Source organism: Rhincodon typus, chromosome 21 (assembly GCF_021869965.1).
Source record: "Rhincodon typus isolate 14 chromosome 21, sRhiTyp1.1, whole genome shotgun sequence".
NCBI lineage: Eukaryota > Metazoa > Chordata > Chondrichthyes > Orectolobiformes > Rhincodontidae > Rhincodon > Rhincodon typus.
Window position 1 is genome coordinate 46,126,367 of NC_063352.1, and position 19,899 is coordinate 46,146,265.

The following is a 19,899-nucleotide window of genomic DNA, read 5'->3' on the forward strand; positions in this document are numbered from 1 at the left end:
GAAGGGTCTAGGCCCGAAACGTCAGTTTTCCTGCTCCTCTGATGCTGCTTGGCCTGCTGTGTTCATCCAGCTCTACGCCTTGTTATCTCAGATTCTCCAGCGTCTGCAGTTCCTACTATCTCTATGGATTAACAGTTGAGCGATAATAACACTAGGTCATCTCCTCCCCCGAACCTGCTTCCAGAACAATGACATGAATATTTTTGTGTTGTTCACTCGTTTGGCATTGATAGAATGAAATCCCTTGCAGCTGTCAAATGCATTCCAGGGTGGGGTTCCATGTGTGTGAAAGCAATGGCTCAGTGTATTTGTGGGAAATCAACCTGACATGCCCAGCTGCCTTCTGGATATTCCCTTAACAGGGAAGAGACACAGAGATCCCAGAATCAACAATTCTTCAGTCACCTGCCTCATGCTTCATCCCCCTCAGTGTATCTCTGAAGCAAAAACATTGAAGGTGATGGTGACTTTAAAGGTATAGTCACCAGATCCAGCAAGAACCCACATTATCTTCCAGGAAACTGCAGATAAACAGGGCTCCCCCAAACTCAAACAACAATGTTGTTTCCCCTCTTTCCCCATCATGTGCAGACCATGTCAGAATTAGGCCATTCAGTCTCTCGAGCTGGCTCTGCTATTCTAGATCATGGCTGATCTCGATATCTCATTTCCATGTTATCCTCATATCGCTTGATATCATTAGGTAACTAGGAATCTATCAATCTCTGTCTTGAACATACTGAGCTTTCCACAACCTCTGGGGTTGAGAAATCTCAAGATTTACCACCCTCAGAGTGAAGACGTTCCTCCTCATCTCAGTCTGAAATGGCTTAAGTTTTATTCTGAAGCTGCATCCCTAATTCTGGGCCATTCAGCCGGGGGGAAGATCCTTCCTGCATCTATTATCCCTTTCAATCAAGTTTACATCTGAACTCGGAGAAAACAGAAGCAATCTCCCCGCAAGATAGTCCCACCATTACAGGAATCAATCTGCTGGACCTCCAATGCTCTCTGACTATGGTAAGTATGTTATTCTAACTAGATCTATGCCCAATGCTCCAGGTGTGATCCCATCATTCCTCTATACAAATGGAGCAAGGCTGTTTTGCTGTTGTAATCAAATGCTTTTGTGATAAAGGCTAACAGGAAAATCACCTTCCAAATTGCCCGCTGCAACTGCATGCTAGTTTTCAGGGACTTATAGACAAGGACATCTAAGCCCCTTTGGACATGACACTTTTCAATCTCTCAACATTTGAGAAAAACTCTGACCCTTCAATCCTCACACAAAAGTTGATAATGTCACACTTATCCGCATAATATTCCATCTGCCACACTCTTGCCCACTCACCCAGCCTGTCTAAATTCATAGAATCCCTGCAGTATGGAAACAGGCCCTTCAGCCCATTGAGTTCACACCGGCCCCCTGAAGGGCATCCCACTCAGACCCTGTAACTCTGCATTTCCCATGGCCAATTCACCTAACCTGCACATTTTTGAGCTGTGGGAGGAAACTGAAGCACCCAGAGGAAACTCATGCAGACGTGGGGAGAACGCGCAAACTCCACACAGGCAGTCGCCTGAGGGTGGAATCGAACCTGGGTCGCCGGTGCTGTGAGGGAGCAGTGCTAACCACTGAGCCACTGTGCCGCCACCAGTACTCTTGTGTGGAAATTTATCCAAATATTTCTGAAAATCCATATACACCACATCGACTGGTTCATCCTCATTAACTCTAGGGTCTATTATTCTAGAAAAGATTAAACAGTTTATCATAATCTATATTGTCTAGTTCCTTCAGGAATGTGGGACAAGGGAAGCAAATTACCTCTCAGCTTCCCCATTTTTATATCATTATACAATCCTTCAGTCCATTAAATCATCATGGATTTGCCTTTGATATCATTTCAATATCCTTTGCACACTGCAGAGACCAGAACTGAATACAACATTCCAGGTCAAACTAATGATTAAAAAGTGGCAAAGGTTATGTTATTGTCCCAGCCCAATATTGACATTTTAATACCCCCAAACATCTGATCTGTAACATAACATTCTGGTGACCTGGATTCAAATCCCACCACGGCAGATGGTGGAATCTGAATTCAATAAATATCTAACACTGACCATGAATCCATTGCTGAATGTTGGAAAAACCCATCTGGTTCATTAATGTCCTTCAGGGAAGGAAATTCCCATCCTTACCTGGTCTGGCCTACATGGGACTCCAGGCCCACAGCAATATGGTTAACTCTGAACTGCCCTCTGGGCAATTAGGGATGGGCAATAAATGTTGCCTAGCCAGTGATGCCCTCATTGCATGAATGAATAAAGAAAGAAAACACATGCCTGTTCAATAATTTCAATCACAATTCCTAGATCACAATCCACGTACAGTCTTTTTGTTCAATTTAAATAAATTGGCTTTCCTAAATTTTTGACTCCACTTTGAATTTAATTTGTAACATGCTTTCCCAATTGTCAAAAAAACTGCAAATCAGAAACCAAAATTACAACTTCTGATTTTGTTCCCAATACACAAATTTGTTGCAAATCCCCTATAGCCAATCTGCTGAGCTTTGTAGCTTGAATTAGCTTTGTAACACCTGCAAATGTAGACATTTTAACCACGGCACCCATCTCCAGTTCAGTTTTGTTGATATTAATTCCTGGAAGTGGATTCTTGAGGGACTCAACATGTAACTGCGCCCAAGGTCATTGACCGTCCCCCTAATTACCATCTCTGCAGGCAATGGTTCATCAGTTGCATATCCAATGTGAAATGATTTCACCCTTTCTGCATTTTCAGTGCTGATCTTTCCAGGAGAAGTTTCAAGGGCAGTGCTGAAACATAGGTGCACCATGTCCATTACTTTACTTAACTCTAACAGGATCCCTTATCACACTCTCAATGAAGAGCAACAAAATCTTTCATCCATGACCCCACACCAGACCTGTAAGGATGTGAATCATAACCAGATGACCATAACCAAAGGGAGGCATTGGCCTAGTGGTATTATTACTGGACTGTTAATCCACAGACCCAGATAATGTTCTGGGGACCTGGGTTTGAATCCCACCATGGCAGATGGTGGAGTTTGAATTCAATAAATATCTGGAATTAAGAGTCTAATACTGACCATGAATCCATTACCGAATGTTGGGAAAAACTCATCTGGATCACTAATATCCTTCAGGAAAGGAAATTCCCATCCTTACTTGGTCTGGCCTACATGTGACTCCAGACCTGCAGCAATGTGGTTGACTCTTAACTGCCCTCTGGGCAGTTAGGGATGGGTAATAAATGCTGCCTAGCCAGCGATGCCCTCATCCTGTGAATGAATAAAGAGGAAAAAAATAAGATGTAGGAGCAGAATTAGGCCATTTGGCCCATCAAATCTGCTCTGCCATTTGATCATGGTTGATATGCTTCTTGACTCCATTCTCCTGCCTTCTCCCCATAATCCTTGATCCCCTTACTAATCAAGAACCTCTCTCTCTGTCTTAAATACACTCAATGACTTGGCCTCCACTGCCTTCTGTGGCAATGAGTTCCACAGATTCACCAGCCTCTGGCTGAAGAAATTCCTCCTCATCTCAGTTTGAAAGGGTCAGCCCTTCACTCTGAGACTGTACCCTCAGGGCCTAGTCTCTCCTACGAGTGGCAACATCTTCTTCACATCCACTCTATCCAGGCCTCTGAGTATTCTGTGAGGTTCAATCAGAATCCCCCCTCATTGTTCTAAACTCCATTGAGTACAGACCCAAAGTCCTCAACTACTCATCATATGACAAGCCAAAATCCCCAGGATAATTCCTGTTAACCTCTTCTGGACCCCCTCCAAGCTCAGCCCATCTTTCCTTAGATTCTCCACCATCTTTTCTTTAATAAATTTTCCCTTCCTTTACCCACAATGCACTTCAAACTCTCTGGTCAGTGGTTTTCATGGTTCACATTATCACTGAGTCGAAGCAGACACTAGGGCAATATTTTCCCAGTTTCAGGCTAAGTCCGAAAAAGGAAGGAAAGTTTCTGAGAGAAACTTAATGCCTACCTTGGTCAGAAAACCCACCAGATCTGACGTCAACCAAACAGCTGATTGGCTGATGATGGGTTTCCTGTTGACATTACAAATGCAGCACATCGCCTACTGCACCACCCTTCACTCCAATTCATCCATCACGTCATCCACCCTCATGCCTGCAGTTGCTGGCCAATTGGAGGCGGACATTTCCAGAAATTCGCAGCACTGTGGCAAAGACTCTGTTAGAGGACATGGCCTCACCAGATCCTCAAGTGAACGGTCACCACTGAGAAAGTTAGGCGTTTTTGTTTTGGAAGGGTGAGTTCCGGGAATCTCAGGGATAGGGAGCATTGGGGTCAGGCGTGAGGGGAGCTCAGTGGCTCTCCCTGCCTGAGGTCTTGGAGGAATGAGTGAAAGAGCCATCTTAAAGGACAGCCACACTGACTCACCACTCAGGTAAGGCCAACTCTTTCTGGTCCCACCCGTAGCCATGGCCAAATGAAATAAGGGTCTTATGAGGTCATTCCCCATAAAGAGCAGACTCAATGGGCTGAATGGCTTCTATCTGCACTGTAGGGATTTGATGATTCTAACAGCCTTAAAAGAGCCCTGAGAGCCTTAATTGTGATGGATAAGGAAGGTTATTCAGGGACCTTTCTGCCCAGAGCATGATTTCAGAGGTGGCAAGGTGGGTATATCTCCCCAGTGCCAACCTATTTGATTATCTGTCCTTTTTACAATTTTTCCCTCTACTGCACTATGGATGGGGGAGAGGGGATAATTCCACCCTATGTTCCAATAGCAAAACAAAATCGACGCACACAAACTCTTGTAAGAAACTGAATTGCCAGCTGTTTGCGCTACCCATGCCTTCAAGTTGTCAGTTTATCTTAACATGCTCAACTCACTCAAGCTTTATGAGTTAGTCTTGCTGCTTGGCTCATTTACGCCAGCTACAAGTTGATTACATTCACATACAGGGCACTTCTCTGCAGACAAAAGGTATTTGTTCAAACCCTGAGCTTTTATTGAATCGCCTGGGGATGTGGGGAGTCTACAATTCTCTGTTGCCTTCCATATTGCAACACTTCAACCAAGCACCTTCCAAACCCACAGCCACTACCATCTAGAAGGACAAGAGCATCAGATACACGAGAACACCACCCCCTGCAAGATCTCCTCTAAGCCACTCTCCATCCTGACGTATAATTATGTCACGTTTCCTGTGGAGACTTTGGGTGAAAATCCCGGAATTCCCTCCTTAATAACACTGCAGGTAGGTCTACTTATATTAAATGGACTGTAGCAGTTCAAGAAGGCAGCTCACCACCATCTTCTCAAAGGCAACTAGGGATGGGCAATAAACTCTGGCCTAGCCAGTAATAACTAAAAATGAATATTAAAATCAGAGTCAACTGGCCAACATAACAAAACGTTTTTCTCATGTGGTAAAAATGTTATGATCCTTTCAAATTTTGGCATTCTTGTATTTGTCCTAATGAATACACGATTAAAATCTTCAACAACAATATATCTCTTTGTATCAACATCCAAATATTTGCGATAATACTCATTCCATTATTTTTAGCAAACTGTGTGAGGTTTTTGGGAGTTTCTGACTATACATTATTGATAACGTTTCAAATGCAAGCTGTAACTAGGGAGAACATTTGAAATATTTTTCACCTGTGTTTCACAAGGGGTTGATGTAACAGTCACTTAAAATGCCACTTGATATTCAGTCCTCTCTAACAGCAAGCGATTCAAACTTCAAGTTTTCAAGAGAAGCCAAATTATTTATATCTGAAAGAATAAGCTCTCAAGAGCTCTCAGTGAACATTCCATCGACTAGGAACTCTAAATTTAAACTGTTAAGAATCTTGCAAGTATTGTAATGAGGTCAGGTAAGGTTAAGAGCTAAAAGCAGGGAATCTTTCACTGCTGCAGTAACCAGTAAGGGAAATCGAGCAGTGTGATTTCGAATATTCGGTTTGTAGTTAATAGCAACAGCAGTTGTAACATTCTGAACAGACGTAAGGCAATGATTCTGAAGATTGACCATGATGAGGGTACATCCATCCAGGATACTATACGGGCAGAATCTGGGTGGACATGGCTAGGCCAGAGCTCTGATCATTTTTCTCAGGAATAAAATTTTTATCGGAGTTTAAGATAAGCAAAAATGTTAAAGATTTGATTTCTGAAATTAGCTGCCGTGTAGGAGAGACTGTTTTGGGCTCCTTAACTAAGGAAAAATATTGGAACATTGGAAGCAGTGTAGAGAAGATTCAGTGTGCTGATGTAGGTATGGAGGGACTGTCTTATGAGGACAGGTTGGGTAGTTTGGGCCTGTACTCATTGGGAGTTCAGAGAAATGAGAGATGACCCTATTGAAACAAGATTCTAAGGGGACTTGACAGGGTAGATGCAGAAAGGTTGCTTCCCCTTGTGGACAGTCTAGGACCAGAAGTCATAATCACAAAATAAGGGGTTGCACAGATTCAGAGAGTAGTGAATCTGTGGGAGTCTTTATCACAGAGGGCTGTTTAGGCTGGGTCGTTAAGTGTATTCAAAGTTAAAATGGACAGATTTTCAAACTCTAAGGGAATCAAGGCTAATGGGAAAGGATGGAAAAGTGGAGTTGAGGATTGTCAGATCAGCCACAATCTTACTGAATGGTGGAATAGACTTCATAGAATCCCTACAGTGTGGAAACAAGCCATTCGGCCCATCAAGTCCACATCAACTCTCCAAAGATAATCCCACCCTGATCCGCCCCATCCCTGTAACCCGGCATTTCCTGTGGCTAATCCACTTAGCCTGTACATCAATGGACACACTATGGGCAATTGAGCACGGCCAATTCACCTTAACCTGCCCATCTTTGGACTGTGGGAGGACTGGAGCACCCAGAACAAACCCACACAGACACAGGGAGAATGTGCAAACTCCACACAGACAGTCACCCAAGGAGGGAATTGAACCTGGGTCCCTAGCGCTTTGAGGCAGCAGTGCTAACCACTGAGCCACTGTTCTGCCCAACTTGAAGGGCTGAATGGCCTACTTCGGCTTCTGATAGAGTTACGGCCTTAAGGAATCTGACAGTCAGCTACGCAGACACTAGTATTTAATACTGACATTGCAATAGTAGGCAACAATACTCATCTGTTGCTTAGAAGTCAAAATGGAACGTATTCGACTAGAATGTGTGCTCCTAACCCATTCTGGTTTCTGATCTATAATTGTGGGAGACTTTCAGCAAGTCAATTAATCTTTCTCTGCGATCATTTTCTGTAGTTGTGAGTGCTGATAAGCTGAATTCCAACGATAAACTAATCCCAAATTTTTCCTTGCACAAATCCCATAAATGTTAGCATTACCAGGAGCAGGAAGCTAAGGTGATGATTTTTCAATTTCGGAAGGTGGGGATGGGTGCCATAATGTGTGAGACAACCCCAGTACCAAGAGGAATGAAGAGACCTGGTCATGTGTCTATCAGGCACCTAAATAGCCTTCCAAGGGGCTTTTTAATTGCATCACTCCCTTGGGCAGAGCTGCCTTGCTCCATCTGAAGCTGCAATCAATCATGTTACCCAATGTGGGCAGCAATGCCATCTGAGAGGTGAAACGGCTATGTCCAGGTCCAGGAACAGTGGGCAAGGTAGGTGAATTGTCAGGGGGTGATCTCAGGCTGAGACTGGGGGTAATGGACAGGGGTGTTGGGGTCAGGAATTGGACTCAAAGGCAGCGATTGTCATTCAGTGGCCAACCTACAATCCCCTCCTCCAGATCTGTAGGCCCAGTCAGCCCCATATTGGGGCATATCAGGGCATTTAACCAGCCTGGAAGGCCGTCACTGTTCCCTTCAGCCTGGGATGGGGCTGTCTTACAAACATACAAAATGGGAGCAGAAGTAGGCCATTAGGCCCCTCTAGCCTGAGCCACCATTCAAGTGGATCCTCGTTGGTGTGTTAATGCTTTGAACTTCTCATTCCCATCTAACTGCTCCCATAATCTTTTGATTTCCCTGCCTAGTAAGAATCTATCTAGCTCTGCCTTACACATATTCGATGACCCCTGCTTTCACCTTTTCCTGTGGCAGAATGAGCCAAAGTCATATAACACTGAGAGAAAAATTCCCTCCTTAGCTCTGTCCTAAAAGGGTGACCCTAAATGTTTAAATCAGTGCCCCCAGTTAATCAGGATGATGGTGTGAACAGGCCCCTAACTGGCTCTGAATCGACTACTTAAGGATCTCTATTGACATTGGGTTGGGAGGGCGGGACCAGGAGCCATAAGTTTGTTTCTGAAGAGGTAAAAGGGTAGCAGATATCTACCCCATGCCCAGCTACCCATTTTACTGCCCCCCCTGCCACACCACTCACTGGCAGGAGAAAATTCTATCTGTGCCAACTCATTAATGCTGGAGTCCAGGGGGTAATCGTCTGTTCTGTGCTCACTTCTCCAGCAGTCTCCGAGTGTCAGAGACCTCAGGTGGAACTTCTTCCATGATCCAAGGATCAGGGTCAGAGTGAAGCTCACCAGAATATGCCTGCTCTACCCCTGGGGGTGACTATCTCTGTGTGGGTGGAGGTGGGGAGGAAGACCTGGGCAGCCCATCGTCTGAGGGTACAGACTCTCTCTTCTCAGGGTGCTTGGGACAAGCCTGGGGGAAATAGGGCTTTTCTCTTTTTTTTCTGGAAACAAGCCGCCATCTTTATCCAAGATATGTTTAAGATGTGTAACTGGGAGTAGCAGAGGGGCACCCCATCTCATTTGATATCGAACCTTCCCTTTCAGAACAGACATGCTCCCCCTTGATCTCCTGATAGGTCGACAGCCTGCTGCTTAAGTGAGGTCAGGAGTCATATATCAGGCTTATATCTGCCTCCCCAGTTTGGGCATTTTTACCCTTTTTGTGCAGATGCGAGGAAGCATTAAGAGATATTAGCATAGGTATCTGAGCACTCAACCTCCATTGATAGATACATATAGAGGATGTCAATTGCCAGCACAAGTCTGTGTGAGTAAATGCAAAAAAAAATGATGGGCATCTGAGGAGGTAAGGATCCTGACTGACTAGTTGGTCAAAGAGTTAAAGGCCATGGGATGTGGGTAAATGAGGTACCTTGGAGCTGTTCTGAATGAAATCACCTTTAATGGCTGTGTCCCATGCAACAATTTGATGAATATGTGTCAGATGTGTGAGTTCTCCAAGTCGAGATTAAAGGTCGGTGCCCTGAGAGGGATGTGAGCTTCTCAGTGCTGCAGCCACTTTTATGTTCAAGCTATGAACCCTGGAGGTCGCCTGAGGGGCAGTGCCACTGTGATGCCAGTCGTGTGACATTGATAGCTCGGGTTAGATGCGGCACATTCGGTGTGCGTGAGGCATTCAATGGAGATGCCAGGGACATGACCTTATATGTGACAGACCTCTGCAATAACAACCTTACAATGTTAATTCCTATTCATAGGGGCACAAAACATTGAGCAAACCATTGAGTGGTGCACACCCAATGTACCAGAGGGTCATTCATCCTCTTGCAGCTCTGGAGACCAGCTCATTTGATCTGCTCATGGTATTGAATTCCACTATGAGCTCAGCCTAGGCTGTGTTCATCAGTCAGGACTGCTCTTTCCAACCTTAGGAAATGGTATACCTCTCTCAGATGGCCTCTAGGAAAACGTTTCAGGGAGATGTCACAAAGGGATCAATCCAGATTTTGCCTGGTTTCAGACATCGCTGGAAATGGCTGGGGGTGACCATTAGGGATTGTGGTGCTGCTGGGTTGATGCATGTGTCCCTTTTCCTGTTAAACGTGGTGCCCAGAATTTGGAGCTCCGAACATCCCAGTGGCCTCAACAACTTCCTGCCCATTAGATTCAATCTTCTACTCACATACACATGGACAATGAAGGTAATCATGTGAGACAACTCCACCCATTCCTGAGCAGAAGGAGCTCCTACATTTAGGCCCATTGCTTCACTGAGCCCCCAAAAACAAGGCTCGACCCCAATGGGAGGCTGTTCCTCCTGGTGGAGGAGCCCGGAACATAGGAGCATAGTGTCAGGATATGGGGCTGATCGTTAAGCTCTGAGTTGAGGAGGTATTCCTTCACCCAAACTTTGTACTTCTCTACCCCAGAAGGTGTGGGTCCTCTGTGGTTGAATGCATCCCTGGCTGAGAAACCAGATTTTTGGCCTCTCTGGGAGTTACGGAGTACAGAAGACAACCCTTGGTGATCAAGCCTCAAGGGTCAGCTTAGACCATATCAAATGCCAGAGCAAGCTTGATGGTCCATATGAACCACTTCTGCTCCTGTTTCTTATGTCTTTACGTGTATGAGTATTACGAGTTGATGTCCTGTTAGAGGGACAGTTCCTAGTAGTCCCAGACTCACCTAGAATCTCACACCAAGGAGAAATTACAATTTAACATTCCAAATATCATTGAAGTCACAAAATAGAACTTCAGAGACAAATCATGTGCCATCTTACTTTGGAATCTAGTTCCACAAATTCTCTTCCCTTAATGGTGATGTCCAACAGCTCCAGATGATTCCAGAGCTTTTGCCTCTGTAGAATTTTTGGGGGCAGGAACATGTTTTTTTATTTCACTTTGTGTTTCAATAACTGACCTGCCAGCTTATCAATCATGAACTGTAACTATGCTTTGAGTAGTTTGCTGCTTTGGTCTCTGTGACCATGAGGAGTTGCTTGTTTAAGTCAATGGACACGCCATGGGCTTCACCAGGCAGACTAAACCAGGAGAGCTGGGAGCTGGGGATCTGCCTGTCTCTAGCAGGTGAAGCCTATTCTGCCTGAGGACTGAGCAGGAGACCAAGTCTTGGTCCCAATTCAAGTTCATTTATCGCAACCAAAAATGTCTTTGGTCAATAGTTTGCTGTGCCACTGAACCTAGGATTGTTTCTTTGCTGGACCAAGGCTCTGGGTCCATGGCTAGGCCCGGGGCGCCTAAAGGAGCAGAAGTGTCCACAAAAGGGATGGATGGCAGTGGCGTCTGGAGGAGCGTTGGATATGAAACAGGAGGCTTCTCCGGCCCAGCGATGAGGCGGCTTCCAGCAGCCCAGTGTAGCGGTCTTGGCCTGGCGTGGCAGTCTTTTTCTGTGAAGGCTTCTGGCCCAGTATTCCAGCATGGCCGTCCTGTCCCAGAATGGCCGTCTTGTCCCAGCATGGCCGTCCTGTCCCAGCATGGCGTTCTTGTCCCGGCTGCGTTCTCAGGATTTTCCATCGTCCCTTAATTGGCTTCCCCCAATCTCAGAGCTGTTAACTGCACTGTCCTGAACTTTAATTTTACTTCTTTTTATTATTATAATGTATGGCTTCTGGCATTAATATAGGCGCCGTGGCAACTTATAAAACATCTCACTGTATTTTTCATGTAAAAGTACTCGTAGCAATAAACATCTGTTCATCTATTCAGATTCTGCTGATGAGACCAGGAAACTCATTAAGCAGATGAACTCAGGCAAGCCTTCAGGGAAAGACAGAATCTCAGCGTAAATACCGAAAGCCTGATTCGATCGAGAGCTGCCATGATATCCTCTTCTACATTTGGAATGAAGAAAAGATGCCAAATGACTCTTGCATTGTCGTAATTGTTGCTCTCTACTAAGGCAAAGGAGCAAAACAGAAGGGTCAATACAAAGGTATCTCAGGGGTCCCAACATTTTACAATTTATATCAAAGTCTTAGATGCAGGCAGCAAAGGCATGGTGTCTAGATTTGCAGATGACACAAAGTTAGGGATGAACAAAACTTGTGAACAGGACATAAGGTGGATGCAGAGAGATACAGATAGCTTGAGTGAGAGGACAAAAATCTGACAGATGGTGTATAATCAGGGGAAATGTGGAGTTTCGTAATGCGGCAGGCAGATTAAGAGCAATGGAGAATGACTGTTGGATTCCAAAAAGGATCGAGGTGTTCCAGTGCAGATCACAAAAAGTTAGGATGCAGGTACGACATAAAATCACGAAGGCTAATGGGATGCTTTTGGCAGCAGTTTTAATCTCCTTATTTAAGGAAGATTGGAAATGCTTTGGAGCAAGTTTATTAGATCCATACACAGGAACAAAAACAAAGTTGCTGGAAAAGCTCAGCAGGTCTGGCAGCATTTGTGACAGAAAAAACAGAGTTAACATTTCGGGTCCGGTGATCCTTATTCAGAACTGATTTTTCCCTCACAGTTGCTGCCAGACCTGCTGAGCTTCTCCAGCAACGTTGTTTTTGTTCCTGATTTACAGCATCCGCAGTTCTTTTGGTTTTTATTAGATCCATACCTGAGAGGAATGGGCTATCTTGTGAGGATCATTTGGACAGACTGGAGTTGTTTCTACACGAGTGAGGGGTGATTTGATTGAAGTGTATATGATCCTGAACAACTTTGACAAGACGGATGTGGAAAGGATCTTTTATGTAAGTGAGTCCAGAACCAGGGGGCACTGTTTAAAATTTAAGGGTCACCCTTTAAGGGCAGAGATGAAGGCTCTGCAACTTGGAACTCTCTGCCACTGAAGGTAGCAAGTTTACTGAATATTTTTAAGTTGGAGGTAAATAGATTCTTGTTAGGCAGGGGAATCACAGGCCGCTGGGGGTAGATGTGGAACTTAAAATGCAAATGGAGCAGCCACATTCTTATGGAATGGCAGAGTAGGTCCAACGGGCTAGAAGGCCTACTCTTGTTTTCAGTTTATATATTTGTATCTCACCTCTGTACAGAGCAGGAGAATCCTTGTTTACATCATCCTGAAAATACAGAAAAACTGGGGAAACAAATCTATCTAAAACACAGGCTGACCTTCAGGAGCAAAAACAGAAGTTGCTAGAAAAGCTCAGCATGTCTGGCAGCATCTGTGAAGAAAATCAGTTAACGTTTCGGGTCCGGTGACCCTTCCTCAGAACTGAGTTTTTCTTCACAGGTGCTGCCAGAGCTGCTGAGCTTTTCCAGCAACTTCTGTTTTTGTTCCTGATTTACAGCATCCGCAATTCTTTCAGTTTTTATTCAGTCTGACCTTCACCAAGATCTCAGTACTGTGGACATAATGAGACAAATCCAGGAAAAATGTCTTAAGCAGTGCGTAGTACTTTATTTAATCTTCATTGACCTGACAAAGTCCTTTGACAGTCAATAGAGTGGCCCTCTGGACAAACATGGAACGGCATAGTTGTCTCAAAAGATCTGTTGTGATCACATAACTGTTCCATAACAGAATGACAGGCCAGGTCTTGTTAAATGACAAATTACCAGATCTCTTTGAGATCGTGAATGGAGTGGAGCAGGGCTATGTTCGGGCATGAATCCTCTTTGATTTGCTCTTCACCCAGATGCTTAGCCATACTGTCAAGGATCTTGAATGAGGGAATATATCACTGATGGCAGCTTGACATCTCAATCTTGTCATATGGCATCTCAAGGTAAAAACCTAAACTTCTGTGAAACCTGTTGAGAAGGCCCATTTTGTCAATGGTTGTGCTGTAATGCCTCACAGAATGAGATTCGCGGATCATGGTTTTTACACTTTCAAAGGGTTTGCAAGCTGTTTGAATTCACCATTAGCCTGGGAAAGTTCTACATCAATATTTGCCCAATCCCAACACAGCCCAACCAGGTGTCTCTATTGATGATACAAAGCTGAAGAATGTTGTTAACTTTAAACACTCTGTAACCATTTCTCCAATGATGGTTTGCTTGATAAAGAGATATCAACTGGGAGCAGCAGATTAACCAGAAAGCTTTGTACCAAAATATTAAATTATCTCAGCATTAGACTGTCCATGAAAGTCAAGGGATACAAAGCATTGCTTCCCTCCTGGACTCTCCACTGTAAACACAATTGCAATAATTTCATATTTCAACTGGCCAGACCGGATTATAAATCTCGAAAACTTGACCTGATCCTGGTCAATGGGTGATGAGACAAACTGTCTGAAAGGCTAATAGTCTGGGTATGGCCTGTAATGAGCAAAAAGGACTATTACACTCCAAGACAGGCTAAAAGGAGAGATGGCACCCAAGTTTGATTCCACCACGGGTGACTGTGTGTGGAATCTGCATGTTCTCCCCATGTCTGCGTGAGTTTCCTCTGATTTCCTCCGACAGTCCAAAGATGAGCAGGTTAGGTGGACTGGCCATGGGAAATTGCCCATAGAGTCCAGGGATATGCAGGTTAGGTGGATTAGCCTTGGTAGATGCAGGGTTACAGGGATAGGGCAGGGGGCTAGCTCTGAGTGGGATGCTCTTCAGAGGGTCGGTGTGGACTCGATGGGCCGAATGACCTGTTTCCACAGTGTAGGGATTCTATTCTAAAACATCCCTTCAAGCAGTTCACTCAGGAGCATTGTTGCATACTCTGCCACTTGGCTTTTCAACCATCTGCTAAATCGAATAAGTATTTATTACAGGATCAACAAGGTGCAGAGCTGGATGAACACAGCAGGCCAAGCAGCATCATAGGAGCAGAAAGGCTGACGTTTCGGGCCTAGACCCTTCATCAGAAATGGGGGAGGGGAAGGGGGTTCTGAAATAAATAGGGAGAGAGGGGGAGGCGGATAGAAGATGGATAGAGGAGAAAATAGGTGGAGAGGAAACAGACAGGTCGAAGAGGTGGGGATGGAGCCAGTAAAGGCGAGTGTAGGTGGGGAGGTAGGGAGCAGATAAGTCAGTCCAGGGAGGACAGACAGGTCAAGGGGGCGGGATGAGGTTAGTAGGTAGGAGATGGGGGTGCGGCTTGAGGTGGGAGGAGGGGATAGGTGGGAGGAAGAACAGGTTAGGGAGGCGGGGATGAGCTGGGCTGGTTTTGGGATGCGGTAGGGAGAGGGGAGATTTTGAAGCTTGTACTTATTACAACCATGTACAGGTAATCATTTTGGCAATTGCAGGAAGATGCTTGTCTTGATAAATAATGGCAGTGGGAAAACAAATGATGCAACGTGTAAAGTGGATGTGTACCTTTGGAATTGTCACTACCCTTGTGACTCCTGTTCAAACCTCCCTTCCCAAACTGGGTCCTCTTTTAACACAGGTGTAAAAGTTTTCAAACGTGGTTAACCTCGAGGCTTCAGTTCGTTTCCAGCCCCCAGTCTCAATAAGTTAATAATTGTGGGCTGCTCTGTCGGAGATCCTCATTATATTAATGGATCTAAGAAAAATTACATTAAACGATAAGGTAAGCCGTTGCAAGTAATTCAATAAAGAAACCAATTCACAGCAATAATTTGAAAGGGTTGTGTAGCGTGAAACAATGCAATTGGAATGCAGGTTACATGTCAAAACATGTAGCCATGAGCAAAGTCCAGGACTGACAAGCACCCTGTGTGCTGGAGACTCAAAATGAATGAAAGGACACTATGACATGGAACTCTTCGAACACTGAATCATCGCTACCCAAGGAATCAAGTTGGAATCTGGACTGGAGCCCACTCTGTGATCTAAATTCCGATTGGAATCCTCTCTAAAGCTGAGAATGCAACCATACTTTATGCACGTGCGTCAGCATGTGTGCAGGATCATACATGCATACCAGGAAATTCAGGATCATATATGCATGCCAGGAAATTGAGCATGTCCATAAGGACCCTCATCAACTTTTACAGATGCGCCATAAAAAACCTTCTATCTGGATGCAACTGCTCTGCCCAGGACCGTAAGAAACTACAGAGAGTTGTGAACACAGCCCAGTCCATCATTCAAACCAACCTTCTTTCTATTGACTCCATCTACACTTCTTGCTGGCCCAGAAAGGCCGCCAACATCATCAAAGACCCCTCCCACCCCCTTATAATCTCTTCCAACCTCTTCTCTCAGGCAGAAGATACAAAAGCTTAAACACACACGTACCAACAGGCTCAAGAACAGCTTCTTCCCCGCTGCTATTAGACTCTCAAATTTCAAATCTAATGTTGACCTTGTTGTTTGTGCACTTTCTTTGCAGCCGTAACTTTGTATTCCTCGCTCTGTTCTATCACCCTCCGATTTTTGTATAGTATGATCTGCCTGTACTGCACGCTAAACAAAACTTTTCACTTTACCTAGGTACATGTGGCAATGATAAATCAAATCAAATCAAATCCAGATTCATGTTACCTTGCCAGGACTGAACACTAATACAATCAAGCACAAGGAGGTATAAGTGGCTCAATGCTTCTGTTGGCATTTTTATACTGGAATCTTTCTTCTTATAAATTCATTCACACGGCGAGGGCATCGTTGGCTAGACAGCATTTATTGCCCATCCCAAATTGCTCAGAGGGCAGTTAAGAGTCAACCACATTGCTGTGGGTCTGGAGTCACATGTAGGCCAGACCAAGTAAGAAATGCAGCTTCCTCCCCCAAAGGGCGTTAGTGAACCAGATGGGTTTTTCCAACAATCAACAATGGATTCACGGTCATCAGTAGATTCTTAATTCCAGATATTTATTGAATTCAAATTTCACTATCTGCTGTGGCGGGATTCGAACCCGGGTCCCCAGAACATTATCTGGGTCTCTGGATTGACAGTCCAGCGATAATACCACTAGGGCATTGCCCCCCTATTTGGGAGCAAGCCCACCTCCACCAGGTTGGCAGTTGGACGAGGGCAACAGCAGCTGATTCAGCTACCAGGTTATCGACATCTGAGATAATGTCTTCCGCACTCTAACTCCTTGTATCCTTCCTCCTAGATGTACTGTCTGTTCAGATGGCCAACAATTCTCCAGGCCCAGCAGAAGCAGTGGAAACGGCAGGGGTGACACTATTTCCTGACCAGGAGCCCTGGGGGAGGTTGGTGGGGTAGTGTCATTGAGGCCACTCAGGCAGATTGAGCCTAACGTTTGGGAGGCTGGTGCCAAAACAAGTGGGTGTGGCCATTCATTGAGCAAAATCAGGAGGGACCCGTTCCCCAAGCCTACAATCCAGCCACTAGAGTTTAGTTTGTAGCCCAACCACATGACAATGGTACCGCCCTCAAGCCCTCTCGCCATTACTAAAGTACCAGTCTTTGGTATATAATGAACGACTTTGGAGCTATAGCCGGTCTCAGAGCATACAGGCTCCTTGTCTCCTGCTCTGCCACCAGGAAATTTCCAACTGAGGACGGGAGGCATTGAACACCCCGCCCTCTCCGCTCCGTGGAAGCAGGCCATTCAACCCATCAAGTCCACACCAACCCTCTGGGCATCATCCCATCCGGACCCACCTCCCTATAACCCTGCAGTTCCCATGGCTAACCCACCTAGCCTGCACATCCCTGAGCACTATGGACAATCCACCTAACCTGCGTATTTTTGGACTGTGGGAGGAAACCCACGCAGACACAGGGAGAACATGCAAACTCCACATGGGCAGTCACAGGGTGGAATTGAACCTGAGTCCCTAGTGCTGTGAGGCAGCAGTGCTAACCACTGAGCCACCACACTAAGCCTACTCTGGGAATCATCCCTGATGCTTTGGAGCAACCTGCTATTAACAGAAAACAGAAGGCTCTGTATTGGATTTCCTGTGTACAAAAATGTAAGCTGAAAGCTTCTGGATCTCCCTTTCAGACACTGCTGACATAGCACAGATTTTCCAACAGAAATACTTTCCATTGTAATTACACACTCCCCCTTCCAGCTACAAGAGCCTCTGCAAAGCTATCACTTCAAGAGGGCCTTCTGTCTCTAACTTACTTTCAGGTCATTATTTTTTGTTGCTCAATGACCCCTTTTCATTTCTGCAAAACACTCTGGGGGGCATCTTTCTCAAGGGGATCATCTCATTAATGCATCAGAATAAAAACCACACTCAATTCTCTGACACTGTCTTCCCTAATTTTGAAATGTAGAAAACAGATAAAAACCAAGTTAGAACTTTTTCATTCTGAATTGGAGAAAAAACTCCTTAAAATTCTGAATGGGCAAAAACGTTGAAATAATTATTAAGGCTACAAGTCAAAGCAATTTGTCAAGTCAAATCCTCCATAGTTTTCAGCTAAATGGTCATCTTCATCCTCTGTTGGTGACAAACTTCACAGAGTTACCAGGAATAAAGGGTAAGTTTCCCATTGATGGACTGGAACAAGTCGAAATCAAACAATTTCTCACCATCTCGGTTGTAAATGGGAGCCCCTTGATTTTTAAACTGCGTCCCCTAGTTCTAGTCTCTCCTACAGTGGGAAACATCCTTTCATTATTGACCCTGTAAAGTTCCCTCTGGATTCTCTAGACCTGAATTAGATCAGCGTTCGTTCTTCTAAACTCCAATGGATAAGGTCTATCCTGTCCAACTTCTCCTCAATTTCTTTTAACTGCCTCAATTTGCATCCTTTCTTAACTAAGGATATTCCTCAGTAAAGGTGGAAACTGACTAACATTTGTAAGTATCTCTAAACAGAAATAAAACGTGGATGATGCATTGATGTTTCAGGTATAGGCTGAGTGTATCCCAACAATGGGTAAAATCAACGTAATCAAAGCCAGTAAGGTTAAAGAGGTTAATGGGAGAGCTAGAGGATATGATGAAGCAAGAAAAAAGAATGCATGAATATATCACACATATTGTTCAAGCAGGACTAGATCTAATACTATCAGTTGAGAGGGGAAGTGAAGAAATTAATCTCACAAAGAGAGATAATAAGAACAGAATGTCTTGTTCCAGATTTCCAGCATAAGCAGTATTTTGCTCAAAGTCAAATAGCTAACCACACAAAGAGGTTAATTACTGAGAACGATTTCCAATATAAAAAAACACTAAGTATTCCTAGGGTAAATAGATGGTGCAGGCTTTACATTGTGGCTAGCTGATGTTTATGCCAATGGTCATCTCGTTAATTTTTCAAGTTGTATTTCTGAGGTGAGTGCCACTACATGATCAGATAAGGAGCTATGCTCAAGAGGACCCTGTCGCAAGCCTACAACAGTGCAACCACACAGCCCAGGCTGCATAATACTTAAGATGAAAAGCATGGAACAAGGAACTCTGCAACACTATGATTCTAAATAGTAGAACACCAATTTCCTAATCAAGGATTCTCAATCTTTTGTAGGAATGTGTGCTTTGACCTCAATCTTCTACCAAGATCAGGAGGAGTTAAACTAGTTCAAGTCAAGGGACATCTGTTCAAGGAAAAAATGGTCAAGGTACAACTGGTAGATGATTTTATAGGCGTCCATAATGGAATCTAATCTTAAGCCAAATCCATTGGCATCATAAATTTGTCTTGTACTGTCACAAGACCTATGACTTTGTGGGTTGGCAGAAATCTCTCCTATTGTTGCAAATATTGAAAAAGAGTTCAGACTGGAAGAATCAGCAAGGCTTGTGAGGAAGCACAAACAATGAGATCACACAATGTACCTTACACCCCAGTCAAGTTATTAATAAATCTATAACTGATGGAACTCAGAGTGCAACACAGCTAGGTGGAGAAGTAGCCATCAAGTCTGACGTTAGATGCTGAAGTGAACAGGAACAGACAAAGTCGAGCAGAATACTTCATTTCATTTTCTCCACAGGAAATGACCTCAGTGACGGAGATCATGCCAAGCAAGAAGCAATCCTCAAATAACAGAACTGACAAAGGGAACTTTGCCAACACTGAGAGCAAATGAGAACGTCCAAATCAATCAACAAATTGTAGTAAACTGTTTACATAGTTCAGCGTTGATCTGTAGCAGACTAAGATGAACAATCAAGACAAGTTGCAAACAACTCCATGTAAGCCACCAGCAAGGGGAAACAACCAATGGTCAAAAATTCAAAATACTGGAGTAAGAAATTACCTGTTTCTGAAATCACAGTAATGAAAAAGGTTCCCTGGTATAACAGGGGAGATATCCTCAGTGAAAGAAATCCAAAAGGTGTTCTGAGGAAGGGCCACTTGACCTGAAATG